The sequence below is a fragment of the Pezoporus occidentalis genome, unplaced genomic scaffold, assembly GCF_034315485.1.
Source record: "Pezoporus occidentalis ecotype Australia unplaced genomic scaffold, CSIRO_AGI_Poc_V1 ctg198, whole genome shotgun sequence".
NCBI classification, from domain to species: domain Eukaryota; kingdom Metazoa; phylum Chordata; class Aves; order Psittaciformes; family Psittacidae; genus Pezoporus; species Pezoporus occidentalis.
In genome coordinates this window covers 1098084-1111833 of record NW_026913833.1, presented here as the reverse complement: position 1 = coordinate 1111833, position 13750 = coordinate 1098084, and the positions used below count along the sequence as shown (strand labels likewise).

Sequence of the window (13750 nt, the reverse complement as noted above, 5' to 3'; positions counted from 1 at the left end):
GGCCAGCGCTGGGGTTGGTTTTGCAGCGCTGTCCCTTGTGAGGCCCTGTGTTAATGAAACAACCCATCTTTGGGATGCATTTGGCCCACCTTAAAATCTCCCCCTGGGTTTTATGGAGGTGGAACGACTGCAGTGATGAGGTTGCTGAACGTGTTATCTATTAACATTTACAAGCCATTTTAATCCTGCAAACCCCTGTGCACAAGAAGACACTGATGTTAACAGGGCTACTTGTATGAAAAATCCTCCTACAACTCATGCAAACACAGCCTGGAAAGGCTGATCTGAAGCATTTCCTCATTGATATACATTCCTTTTCTTGATAAAGCCGAATGGTGACTTTAGTCTTTACTTGTATTTCTACCTGGTTTTTAACACACAGAGTAAGTTGTATGGAGGATGGTGTCAGGAGAACTGCCAGCACACATCCGGGCTCGGCTATAGGTCATGGTAAAACAGTGATTTCATCAAACACCCATATGAGGACGCTGGTGTGTAACTGGAGGAGGGGAATTACTGTCCCGTCCCGTCCCGTCCCCGTTACTGCTGACCCACATGCACCTTATGAGGCTCTTCAGGCCTCTGGGAAGGATTGCTGCTGGAGCAGGATCTCTCTCACTCAACCCCAGGGATTAATACACACATATACGAGCTTTAGTGAGTGACGGTGTGAAGAAGGGGTGTGCACACCCATTCCATGGCACGGAAACGCAGTGCACCTCCTAATTCCCTGTAACCACCCAGTCCCAGGAAACCTGACTGTGAAAAGGAGGAGAGCAATGCTGGAAAGGAGTGTTCCAGCACCGACCATGGGAGAGGAGACTGAGTTTGAACTAAACCCAAGCAGTGCTCAATGCGTCACCTCCCAGACGGAGATGCTGAAAAGACTCAGCACAAGTTAACATCCTGCAACCCAAATCTACAGCCTGGCTGGATCCCCTGTGCGGGGTGATCACACTCGATCTTGTAGGTGCACAGCGAGGCCCCAGAGATGCTGCGAGGGCTGGAGCAGCTCTGCTCTGGAGCCAGGCTGAGAGAGCTGGGCTGGGGCAGCCTGGAGAAGAGAAGGCTCCTGAAGGGGAGACCTGAGAGCAGCTCCAGTGCCTGAAGGGGCTGCAGGAAAGCTGGAGAGGGGCTTGGGACAAGGGTCTGTGACAGGGAGTTGGAACTGGATGAGCTTTAAGGTCCCTTCCAACACAAACCATTCTATCGTTCTATGCTGAGCATCAGCAGGATCCCAGACGAGAACAGGACTATTTTGAAGTGTATTGATTTTATTTTGACACCATCCCTTCAGCTTGTTCCCAGACAGCTTTTAACTACAAAGCGATTTCACTCATAAAACCATGCAGTGCACGGCTCTGCAGAGATGTTCTGCTTTTATTTGACCAGTTGGCAACTATTCTATTTCACTGAAAAAATCACAAGAAAATGGTAAACACCGAGGCACACAAATGCATGAAGCAGCTCAGCTCAGATACAGCCACTACACTTGTTATAAATACTGCCTTTCTTAAAAGCCCACCTGGTAGCACTGCTTATTTAAGACTCTGTCAAGTATTTCCAATGTAAACACCACAGTTGAAGGCATTATAACTCACCTACCAACACAGCCCTGGGCCTGCACAGGGCAGAAACACATTAACGGGGCCAGATCCTGAGATGAGCTCTTAGGCAGAAGCTCTTCCCTGTGAGGGTGCTGAGGCGCTGGCACAGGGTGCCCAGAGAAGCTGTGGCTGCCCCATCCCTGGCAGTGTTCAAGGCCAGGTTGGACACAGGGGCTTGGAGCAAGCTGCTCTAGTGGAAGGTGTCCCTGCCCATGGCAGGGGTTGGAGCTGGAGGAGCTTTAGGGTCCTTTTCAGCCCAAAACATTCTCTGATACCCAATGAAATGGGGCAGCTCCTGCAGGCCTGTGAGACATAGATCTGAGGTGCTGTTGCCCTTCACTCCTCCCACTGAAACCAAACAGGGCATCTCTCACGTCCACAGGGCACTGCTCAAAGCCATGAGCAATGGGTTCTGTCATTCAAACTCCTCACACATTCAAGTTTTGTGTTTGACAATGCATTTTCTGTAGGTAACATTACTTCCGTCCACTTGGAAATACACTTGCATTAAGAGCCCACAAGAGAACCATACTCTGCAAACATCTAACATGCATTGAACAAAATGAAAGAAAAAGCAACGAAACTACTGTGACCACATACAGTATTTTGCTATTTCAAATCCCAGTGTCCATATTAATGTTTTGTTAAACAGGCTTTGAGAACATGACCGTGGATCTCACAGAGCACACATCCACCACCGGATCTACAGAAGGAACCACATTAAAAGAACAAACTTGACTGTTTGTGAGATAGTTCTTCAGTCTGGAAGCTGGTAAGGTTCTGATACTCCTGAATTAAAGCTCTGATTTCAGAGCAAGGCATCACTGTGCCCTGAGTAAGCATTTTATTTGATTGAAAGGAACATGCAGAGCAGCTACGCAGCATGGGAACACACCACCAAATCAAAGTTAATGCAGGGAACAAAAGCACCTGAGAAAGAAGTCCAAGATACATGCACGGATTTCATTTCCAGCTGCGATGACTTGGGATTGCTGTGCATGGAAGCCAGAGCAGTGACATCTCTCCTTGGAAAAACCATGTTAGAACCTTCAGGCCAAGCACAAAGCGTGCTCCGTTGGAAGGTGAGCTCCCAGGCAGCCCATGACAGGTGAGTCATGGATGGGAGAAGGATCAAAGCCTCATCTGACCAAACTGGTTCCTCTCCTGCAACCACCTTGCTTGTAACTGCCTCCGGGAGGAAAACAGTTTAAAAACCAGGCTGGGAATGAGCTGCTCTTCTTCCCTTTGGGGACACACCATGTGCCAGTGGGCCAAAGAGCTGGAGCACCAAGAAGGTCACACCAAATGCAATTCCACCCGGGAGCAGGGCTCAGCATCCATCACTCCCCTCACCAATGGCCAATCCACTCCCTTCACTCACTAACCTGATCTTCAAACTCCCACTAATCAACTGTTCCCGTTATTCTGGAAATCCCATATATGGGATTTACACCCAGCAACTTGCACTTGGGGCACTGGAACAGGCTTGCCTATTTGCTGTCACCATCAAAAAAGAGGGAAATCCGTTTAATATTTAATGAGGAGTGGAAAAATTAATCCTTGAATGTTAAAAATTCCCTCCTAAGCCCCACTTTCACTATTTGAACAATAGGATTTGTTTTGAAAAGAAGTCAACCTGAGAAATGGGATCAGCAGAAAGAACCATTATCCCGGTAAGGTTTATTTTACGGATGAAATCATTCCAGATGAGTGATGAATCTTACCCTTAACACTGGAAAGATAAGTATCTGCTCAAATCTCCATCACCATTAAGAGATGTTGGTCTTAATGAGAAATCACAATTAGAACCCTTGTGAAGAGCCAAGTAAAGTGTATTCAAACACACTCCCCACAGAGAAGTTGGCTAATACCTGCCTTTATTACCATATTGCCTAAGCGTAGAGTGACTTTCACACAAGTCATTCCTTTTAAAGCCTCTATGATTAAATAAACTTCAACCAGGCTTACAAAGCTCTGCCCCTGAAGAACAACTACAGAGCTAGCTCTTATCACAGCCTCACACTACGGCTCATTTTCTCACCAGCACCAACCATCACTCAGCGCTCCAGTGTTTGTCCTGTCACCGTTACAGACCCACCAAAAGGATGGGGCAGCTTCATCCCTTGGCCAGTGAACCAAGAACATACACGCCCTGTGCCCAGGGTAATTAATATATCTAGGTAATGCATCTGTAAGGCAAAGTAAAGAGAATATCAATCAGAGCAGGAAAGAGGCAGATGACTAAGATGACACCAAACCCAGAAGCGATTGAAGATTTTAATGGGGGATCAATCTGCTATATAGAAACAAAGCAGAGAGCATGATCAGTCTGAGAATGTGGATGCTCTGCTTGCAAGGCCCTGTGAGCAATGCATGAGGTCTGCAGGGCTGCTAAGCAAGAGAACATAGACACCCAGCAGAAGCGTTGCCTGGGTCAGGCTTTCTTCTCAGGTGCATGGAGAAAAACCCCATGTCTTGCAGAACATAGCTTTTTAAGGTGGAAGGTATAGAATCCTAGAATGGATTAGGTTGGAAGGGACCTTAAAGCTCATCCACTTCCAACCCCTGCCACGGACAGGGACACCTTCCACTAGAGCAGCTTGCTCAAGGCCAAACAAAACATTCCAAGTGTCTTCTTAAGGGGTATCCTCTGTCTTACATTATATCCCAATAGCAGGGCAGTCTATACCCTAATTCTATAATTATATATATAAATGGAAGTAATTTTTTCTTATACAAATACAAACGTGACTGCAACATACGCAGCTCAGATCTCGCTGCAGAATAGCCGAAACAGCAAAAAGAGCAAGGAGACACTTAGCATAACCAATGAGTTAGAAATCTGAGTAGCAAGATAAACTATACAAAAATGAATGTTTAAACTAAATAAAAAAAGACTGTTCCATTTGCAACTCTCTGAAGCTGCACAGAAAGCCTACCCCAAGTGAGATCTGTTATCCTAGGGAGGAATTTGCCTAAGGAAGCGATAAAATCCCAATTTCACGAGACACTAGAAACAAGATTGGGCAAGACAATACTCCAGACACCAATGGGGAGTTATCCCACGCTGACAGGAGGGTCAACACAGGATAACTTAATAGGGGATTTGGGCACAACTGTTGTGGCCAAATCACCAATTAATGTTTTATAGCATTGAATCTACTAGAAGCATCAACACCCCTTAAAGAAGTGAATAAAAATCACCATAAAATAGACTCCTCAGCTATTGTACTTGGATCTAACATCAGGAAAACAGGAATCACAGATAAGGTTATAGAGACTTAGAGCAAAATCTAATTATACTAAGTGCTCAGCACTTTGTGCTTTTCTGCACATTCCAGACCGACGCTTCATCTTTCCCTCTGTCTGGTTCCTACCTGACTGATCTCTTCCAGGATCTTCCCACAGATATGCCTCACGGCTGTTTTTCTTCTCAGTTCTATCTCCCTCATCTTCCCTTTTTTGCCTTTTGTGTTCTCAGTTTCACTGCTCCTTTGTAAGTTCCCCACACGTTTTCATCTGATCTCCCAAGAAACTACGTTTTGCAATCAGCCAGTTTCCAGCCTATCCACAGCCCACCCGGGAGGTGCTGAAGGAAATCTAGACATACTTTCTGCAGACAGTAATGGATACGACCTATTATACGCTCATTTTCTTGTCTGTTTAAAAGTTGGCACCATCCTGAAATTTCCATAATATATAGCTCAAATTTTGCTTGTATCTTCAATGCATGAAAGGATTTTATCTTCCTGACATCAGGATCTGTGTGGCAGTGGACATGTCTGCATGATACAACTCTTGTGTTTCAAAACGAGGTAGGAACCATCTGAATGAGGCAAAACTGCACAAAGACCAGGCCAGGTTGGAGAGAGCTTAGGGCAAGCTGCTCTAGTGGAAGGTGGCCCTGCCCATGCCAGGGGGCTGGAACTGAGCTTTATGGTCCCTTCCAACCCAAACCAGTCTGGGATTCAATGGTTCTATGAAGACGGGAAGTCACTGAAAGCATTTCTGCTCTTCACAGAAGGTAGGTGTCTCTTAAGGACAATTTACTGCCTTTAATAGTATGCAATACCATTACTCAACAACAAACCCTCCATTGATTAGTGATGAACGTAGTAATTACATTACATGATGATGTGTCAAAGTTACCATATATACAGTCTGCAGCAAACAGTCCATGTTAGAAACATACCTAGGCCAAGAGACTCAACCTTCCATGTTCAGGTGAAGCTGCTGCTCTTTGTACTGCCATTTTAAATACTTCCAAAGAGGAGCCTACAAACTATACACAACAAAACCTGCCAGAGAAGAGGCCTTAACCAAAGATCTACCTGGTAAGCAAGGTAAAATGCTGCATGACGGCATTTCTGCTTCAAATGCATCAGATGAACTAGTTAGCTTTACTCCACCTGGTTACTCTATGGCTAAAAAGGCAAAGGCAAAGCTTGTTCTGCCAAAGCCTTGTACAGGCAGGGCTGAGAGGTAAGAGTTTACCAGATGATAGCTGCAGAGTTCACAACTGTTGTCATCACTGTGTCACGTTCTGCTGGAGAAGGACCCATTGGAGCTCCCAGTTAGGGGCTGAGATGATCCTGGATGATGCTACCAGCATTCAAATGATTAATTCCGTTCACGCTCTTCAACTGTAACACTCCCAAGCGCATCTCTCTGTTATTTATCTGTCCTACATCATTATTGATAGCCTGGGGTAGGTTAATCATTGGCATTAGATAGGGAAATTTTCAACACCAGTGAACAATTTAAGCTCAGAGATAAAAGACATTAATTTTCAGCTTCAGAAGCCAGACGTGCAGCAGGATGATTTCATTTACACAGGACTGGAAATTGTTAGGAACTTCATTTATCCCACAGCCCAGAACCATCTATCAGAGCATCTCATCACTGCTACTGGCACTTTCATCAGCACGTACGCAACGAGTAACCTCTCTGCCTGCGTGTCTTTCGGAACACCTCCAGCTCCCCAGGGCTGGAGATAAACTGAAGGATTAGCCTGGTTATGATGCATCAACAGAAAGAATCCCAGTGCCTTATTCCTGATTACAGGGCAGGTAGCCAAGAGCACTGTATGCACCTGACACCTCTGCCTTACCTTGTCTTGCAGATCTGCTCTTTTCCATGAGGACATAGGCTGAGAGAGCTGGGCTGGGGCAGCCTGGAGAAGAGAAGGCTCCTGAAGGGGAGACCTGAGAGCAGCTCCAGTGCCTAAAGGGGCTGCAGGAAAGCTGGAGAGGGGCTTGGGACAAGGGCCTGCAGGGACAGGCCAAGGGGAATGGCTTTAAGCTGCCAGAGGGGAGACTGAGATGAGCTCTTAGGCAGAAGCTGTTCCTTGGGAGGGTGCTGAGGCGCTGGCACAGGGTGCCCAGAGAAGCTGTGGCTGCCCCATCCCTGGCAGTGTTCAAGGCCAGGTTGGACACAGGGGCTTGGAGCAAGCTGCTCTAGTGGAAGGTGCCCCTGCCTCTGGCAGGGGTTGGAGCTGGAGGAGCTTTAAGGTCCCTTCAACACAAACCAGGCTGGGATTCTCTGATACAGCAGGAAACCTGGCTGAAAGGTGGGCAGTCACGAGGGTTTCCTGTACTTAGAAGACACCAGTAATACCCACCCCAAAAGACCCAGTGGGGAGATTAAAGCCTTTTCTCAAATACATCATTCTTAACACTGGTTCTGGAATACCAACAGGCAATATCATCAGAAAATCATTTGACTGCTATGCACTGAAGAGTTGCAAACTCTTAAAAAACCTTTACATGCACTAGCAATGTAAAGGCTCCAATGGACATGAGTCAGGGTTGACTACAAACCCTGTAGTAACTTCATCTTCAGCTAAAGTCATATCAGTTAAAAACTGTTTTCTTCCATGGGATCGAAGCCATCCCTTGGAAGAAGTGGTTTTTAAGAGGCCTTTTTTTACATGCTAATACTTTAATCCTAAATTTCTAATTACTGCACTACAATTCCTTTTGATTGCAGCTATTAATTACAGATTATCATTAATGTACATGGATTTAGAAGTCACTGTGGAATCTGGGTGCACTTTACATGGCTCTAAATTGGGTCGTTAACAGTTCCACTTAAGAAGAGCAAAACACTGCACCCTGGAGCAAGCCACAGCTTTAATGACAGGGAATGGAGAAAAGAAAGGGCCAGTTGGCTGAAGGCCAGCATTTGAGAGCTCACAGTCGAGTCTTTGTGCTTAGGAACTGGAGAAACGTGGCTACAACAGCACTTCAATGCGCATCAACCACAAGGGAACTTCCAGTCGGGAACCGCGGGTGCACGGTGAACCTAGGGCAGAAAATGCCCTGCTCCGTGTGCCTGGGAATATCACTGCTTGGATGGGCCAGGCATGATCCTGCACTGCCCAAAGCCATGGGATCACTGCGTTTTCCAAGGAAGAATGATTTGTCTTTGCTCAATTGGAAATGGACACTGGAAGGATAACGGGATTGAAAGTGGCAGTATGCGAGTGGAGGAACACATTGTTTTCTTGCCCATAAAGGCAGGTCTTACTGAGTCACAGAATCATAAAACAGTTTGGGTTGGAAGGGACCTTCAAAGCTCACCCAGTCCAAATCCCCTGCCATGAGGAGGGGCATCTTCAACTAGATCAGCCTGGCCTTCGATGCCTCCAGGGTCAAGGGAGAATGGCTTTAACCTGCCAGAGGGGAGACTGAGATGAGCTCTTAGGCAGAAGCTCTTCCCTGGGAGGGTGCTGAGGCGCTGGCACAGGGTGCCCAGAGAAGCTGTGGCTGCCCCATCCCTGGCAGTGTTCAAGGCCAGGTTGGACACAGGGGCTTGGAGCAAGCTGCTCTGGTGCAAGGTGTCCCTGCCTGTGGCAGGGGTTGGAACTGGATGAGCTTTAGGGTCCCTTCCAACACAAATCAGTCTGGGATTGTATGAAGTGCCTGGACAAGGCTTTGCACTGCACCTGCCTGCATACCCCTGGCTTCCATCAGTGCCACTGCACTAAATCCACCCACACGAGCTTTAGAGCAGGCAAACCCAGCCAAGCACGGGGAGGGCAAACAAGGAACCATTTACCTCCAACATAAATCCCAACACACCGTAACTCCTCTCACCTCAGCACTTGAGGGCCACAAAGGCCTGAAATGGATGAGGCTACCAGCAATCTCCAATCCAACCCTTAGGACTTGAGAGGAAAACTCCAGCAGGAGTCTGCCACGTGCACATTGCTCCTGATTTTTCGGAGCTCACTAATTATTTTTGTTGCAATGACGAAAAATGGGCCCGTGTCAGCCCATGAATGAATGAATGCTCCTGAAACAATGACTCCTTAAATACACAGAAGCCTCCCTCGTGTAAACACGCTGTGTTTTATACCATACCCTCGTGGTGCGAGGCATACGTTGCAACATGACTTATTGGCTGCGGGTGATGAAACAGTAAACGTTGCCCCTTTGACGGCTTGAACCTCGTGCCTGGGATTTCACATGGGTTGATGGTGATTAATGGAAAAACTGCCAAATTTATCAAGAGCCTGGAACACAAGGATACACTGTGAAACGTATGCTAATACAGCACAATTTATATAAAAAGGGGGGGAATGTAAATATTTAACTGATGCCAGAGCTGGATGCTTTGGCCAAGTCAGGACTGAGCTACATTGATTGTTCAAAAGGAACTTACACCCCGGTGTAAACCCACACAAGCCTGATCTCAGACAGGCTTAAAACCTGGGCATTTTGGATGGTAGATTTAATTTCTTCTGTTAAAAAGCTGGGGTTTAAATCTGCATTGAAACCAACCAGAAAACACTTGTGAGTAAGAACTGGTCAATGTGTGTGTGGAGAGCTGGGCTTAGCCCAGTTGGCAGCACCAAGGGAAGTGGCGAGAGGCAGGATCCTGACCCAGATCCCTCTGTCTCCATCACATGCAGGCACAGCATCCTCAAGAGACCAAACCCAAGCCCCTCCAGTTAATCCCATTTATCAGCAGCCTCAAGACAGGGCAAGGTCTCTCAGAGGTGAAGGCTGAAGTCCCCTTTCATGGCTCCAGGTTGGGTTTCAGACACGGGTGACACGATACAGGCACATCCTCGTCCTGCCCTGGTGGGACTCCTGCTCAGGGCTCTCCACATGCTTGCTAACAACAGCAATTACATAGGCAATTAGTCTGCACAAAAGGTTTACATCAGTGCTTCAGAGGTTTATTTTTAATCCCTTCATCATTGCTGGAATGAGTTAATGTACTGATTTAGCCACAGTTACTACTTACTATAGGAAGGTTTCCTGAATCTGAGGTTCATCAGCATCTCCTGGATTCAAATAACTCTCTAACATTAAGAAAAGTTAAATCCAAACATAGCAATAGGACCAAACATTTTCATTGCTATTCTGGGGGGATCTTCAAATTGTTTCATCAGTGGCTTGAGCACATGTACTACCTTCCCCTTGATTTCAACCCATGCAGAATGAGCCAAGATTTCAGGGACTACTGAACATCACAGCCACGCAGACCTCAGCATCATGCTGGCAGCTTAATTCTGGCCACCAAAATCTAAGGTTTGATGAAGTCAAACTCCTGAATCCTTAAATTACGCAACGGTCCTTATGCGCTCTCCCAAGCACAGTAAGGCTGAAGAAATGGTCGGTGTAAAAGAGCCACTTCTAAACAACACAACTAAGAGTTAGCAAGCCTTAATTGCACCCAGAAGTCCAAGTGGCTGTGGTCTTCATGACCCTGTAATGGCTTTGCCACAGAAAAAACCCTGCAGTCTCTAAAAGTTAATAGCCTGTACAATAGGAAATCAACAGGCACAGGGCAAAGTTGGCTTGTTCAGTCTTAACTGCTTCTGCAGGCCCTGGAAGGATAAAGCACTGATGATGTTTTTATTAGCTCAACAAACAAGAAGCTGGGCATTTGATGTAATGCTACTGCAGATCTACACAGATTAGGTTTCAAAGTCGTGGCAACTGCTGTACTTTAAGAAATGAGTTAGCTTGGAAATGGATACAGGTTTCCTCTGGAAGGCACAGCAATCCAAATAAACACGCTGAGCACGGCACAGCCAGATGAAGTTCCAGTGGCCCAACCGCTTGCCTAAGTAGCTGCACACCCCACAGCTGCACAAAGGTTTTTCATCACCATTCCTAATTTCTTCAGGCCAAAAGAGTGCAGTAATATCAAGCTCAGCAGGTGATAAGAGCAAGTGTCTGCCAAAGTAAGCCCAAGCGCACAGATTCTGCTGAGTTCAAATGAGCACATCCTTACTACAGGGCTAAATGGGACGGGTGGGTTCATTAACATTAGTCAGCTCTGACAGCATCCAGACACACTTGAAATACTTTGTACAGACTATTTACCAGTAAAGGAAAACACAGTTTCCCCTTGAAAGCCTCGAAGCAAACATGACACTGGGAAGCTGAAACGGTGGAATGCCCCGTAGCTTTCTCATTAGTTTCCTACTCAAGTATTTACAGACAGCTCCTCCAATTCTGCTCCACTCATCTGTAACCCGTTCCCAAACCACTCCTTGCGGTCAAGCCAAATTTTTCTGCTGTTTAACTTCTCAAGTCTCCCAAAGTTCATTCACAGGTCCCTTCCTCGCTCTGCCAGAAGCTTCTCCCTCTGGTTTGTCCCACTTCCCAGCTCAGGGTGTCTGTTACAGGACTCCATTTTCCCAACACAAAGTCCTGATGCTACCAAAGCGGCTTCTGGAGGAACGATGCAGAAAGACCACGCACGTCTGGAACTGGGAGTGTCTTGAGGGGTGGCTGCGGTGTTGGGAGGAGGGTTCCTACCTCAGAGATACAGAACATTGATTGCACAAAGTCTAAAGAGACCATCAGTGATACGAGAAATAGGTTGGAAACACTTATTCTAGCCCATTACCTTCTCATGGTCATGATTCTGGTCAAATATCCCATTCTACCACATGTTTAGCTTCAGTTAAAATGCTGAAGTTATCAAACCCCTTACCCTGTAGCTATACAGGACCCGAAGCATTTCACTACTTAATACATGGATGCTCGAGGAATATTTGAACCTAATCCAGACTTGACTGAGCAACCTGGAAAATCCAGCAGCAATTCAGGATTTTGGATGCAGCTTCAGGTCTGTGCACGTCTCTAATCCTCCTGAAACACAGCGCTGCCAAGTTGTGGATTTTCTTACCCAGATTCCCCAGCTGATTGCCTTTGACAGCGGGTCTGTGTGCTGCTGTTAGCCATGCTGTGTATATAAGGCCAGGGACAGCAGATTAGGGCGTTACAATAATCGTCTCAAAACTCAGCTATTGAAAACTCAGAAGGGGAGTAACAGAGAAGAGATTTCCTTGTGGGTTACCTGCCTTGATAACAACGCTGTAGTGGGGGATCTCAGTCCAGCTCCCAGCAGCCAAACAGCCCTGTCTCATAAAGCACAACCAGCAGATGCAGTAACCTCTTGGCAAGTCCAAGAGCCAAAGGACTGAATTTCTCTCTCGCAGCAAGTGATCTCTCAGTGCCAGCACTCCTCTGGGATATGAACTACTCCGAAGGGACCAGGAACTTCAGGGTAGTTCTAAGCTTGTCATTTGGGGCTGTTGGGTGAGGAGAAGCTCCCCATGACCCAGCTTCATTGTGCGCTTGAGCCCAAACCCCCCCCGTGTGCTGGGCTGCACCCACAGCGCAGGAGCAGCAGCTCAGGGAGGGGATCCTGCCCCTCTGCTGTGCTCTGGGGAGACCCCCCCTGCAGTCCTGATCCAGCTCTGGGGCAGCAGCACAAGAGGGACGTGGAGCTGTTGGAGCGAGGCCAGAGGAGGCCATGGAGATGCTGCGAGGGCTGGAGCAGCTCTGCTCTGGAGCCAGGCTGAGAGAGCTGGGCTGGGGCAGCCTGGAGAAGAGAAGGCTCCTGAAGGGGAGACCTGAGAGCAGCTCTGGTGCCTGAAGGGGCTGCAGGAAAGCTGGAGAGGGGCTTGGGACAAGGGATGTAGGGACAGGCCAAGGGGAATGGCTTTAACCTGACTGGGGTTGAAAGAGATGAGCTTTAAGTTTCCTTCCAACCCAAACCACTTTGTGATTCTATGAATGGGGCAAATCTCACTACCCTCACAGGAATCCAAATGGAAAATATTCTTGATTTGTGACAAAGGCAGGATAAAAGTGATCTGTAATAGAAGGCATATTGACAAAAAGATATGAATAGACCAGAACTTGATTCAATAGAGAGGTATATCCTCGGTAGGGTGATCAAGTGACTTCTGCGCACTGAGGGCTACTGAGATGGTTCAAAGAAACAACCAATCTCTCGATGCAAACTTACACAAACCATAAATATCAATCAGGCCAAAGTGTCTTTTTTCACCACATTTCTCAGCAAATCCTGTCTTGTTTGAAATGCCTGAGCTTGGTTTGCCGAAGGTGGGAGCTCTCAGAAGATGTGGTTCTCTCCAAACCACAGAGCAAATCGTGCCCTGTGATTTTGGTTTCCTTGCATTACTGGCTTAAAGCTCTGAAACCATTGAATACATACACATACGCACAGACACACATGCATGCACACACAATGAGACAGATGCAGGTTGTGGATTCAGATATAAAATCCTAGACACACAGCACCACATCACAGCCAGCACACCCCAGACATCTCACATGGCATGTATTTCACAGCAGAAATCACAGCACCGTGCTCACTGAGAAGCATTTCTTGTGCTGACTGACATCCCTGGCAGTGTTCGAGACCAGGCTGGAGCTGGATGAGCTTTAAGGTCCCTTCCAACCCAAACCAGTCTGGGATTCTGTGATAAAATTGTTCTGCCTTTGGCTTTCTGCTTTAACAAACCAAACTGCTCACTGATGTACCAGGCAGCGGTACACACAGCTCTACACATAGGCTTTAAATGCAGCCAGGAGAAGGTAAGCATCCAAACGCCTTGGACACTCCCTGGGATGAGGTGTTAATTCCCAGCATTCTCTGACACTGGGAATCCACAGTGGGTGCAGACACGGAAAGCAGATATAACATGAACCATTGGGGGTAAAAATCCACTCAAGTCATTCCCTGGTGAACAAAGTGGTTCTGAGGTCCTGCCTGGTGGCCAGGAGCTCTGACTGCTAATGAAGTGCATTTCAATTACACGACTGATGCAGAATGAGGACATTTTTACTAATCAAAGCTTTGCTGCT

General features: G+C 47.0%; 1 protein-coding gene across 3 annotated transcripts in view; it reads right to left on the bottom strand.

Moving 5' to 3' along the window:
- ROR1 (receptor tyrosine kinase like orphan receptor 1) overlaps positions 1–13750 on the bottom strand; it is a 177188-nt gene that overhangs the window by 59657 nt on the left and 103781 nt on the right. The window lies entirely within an intron of this gene.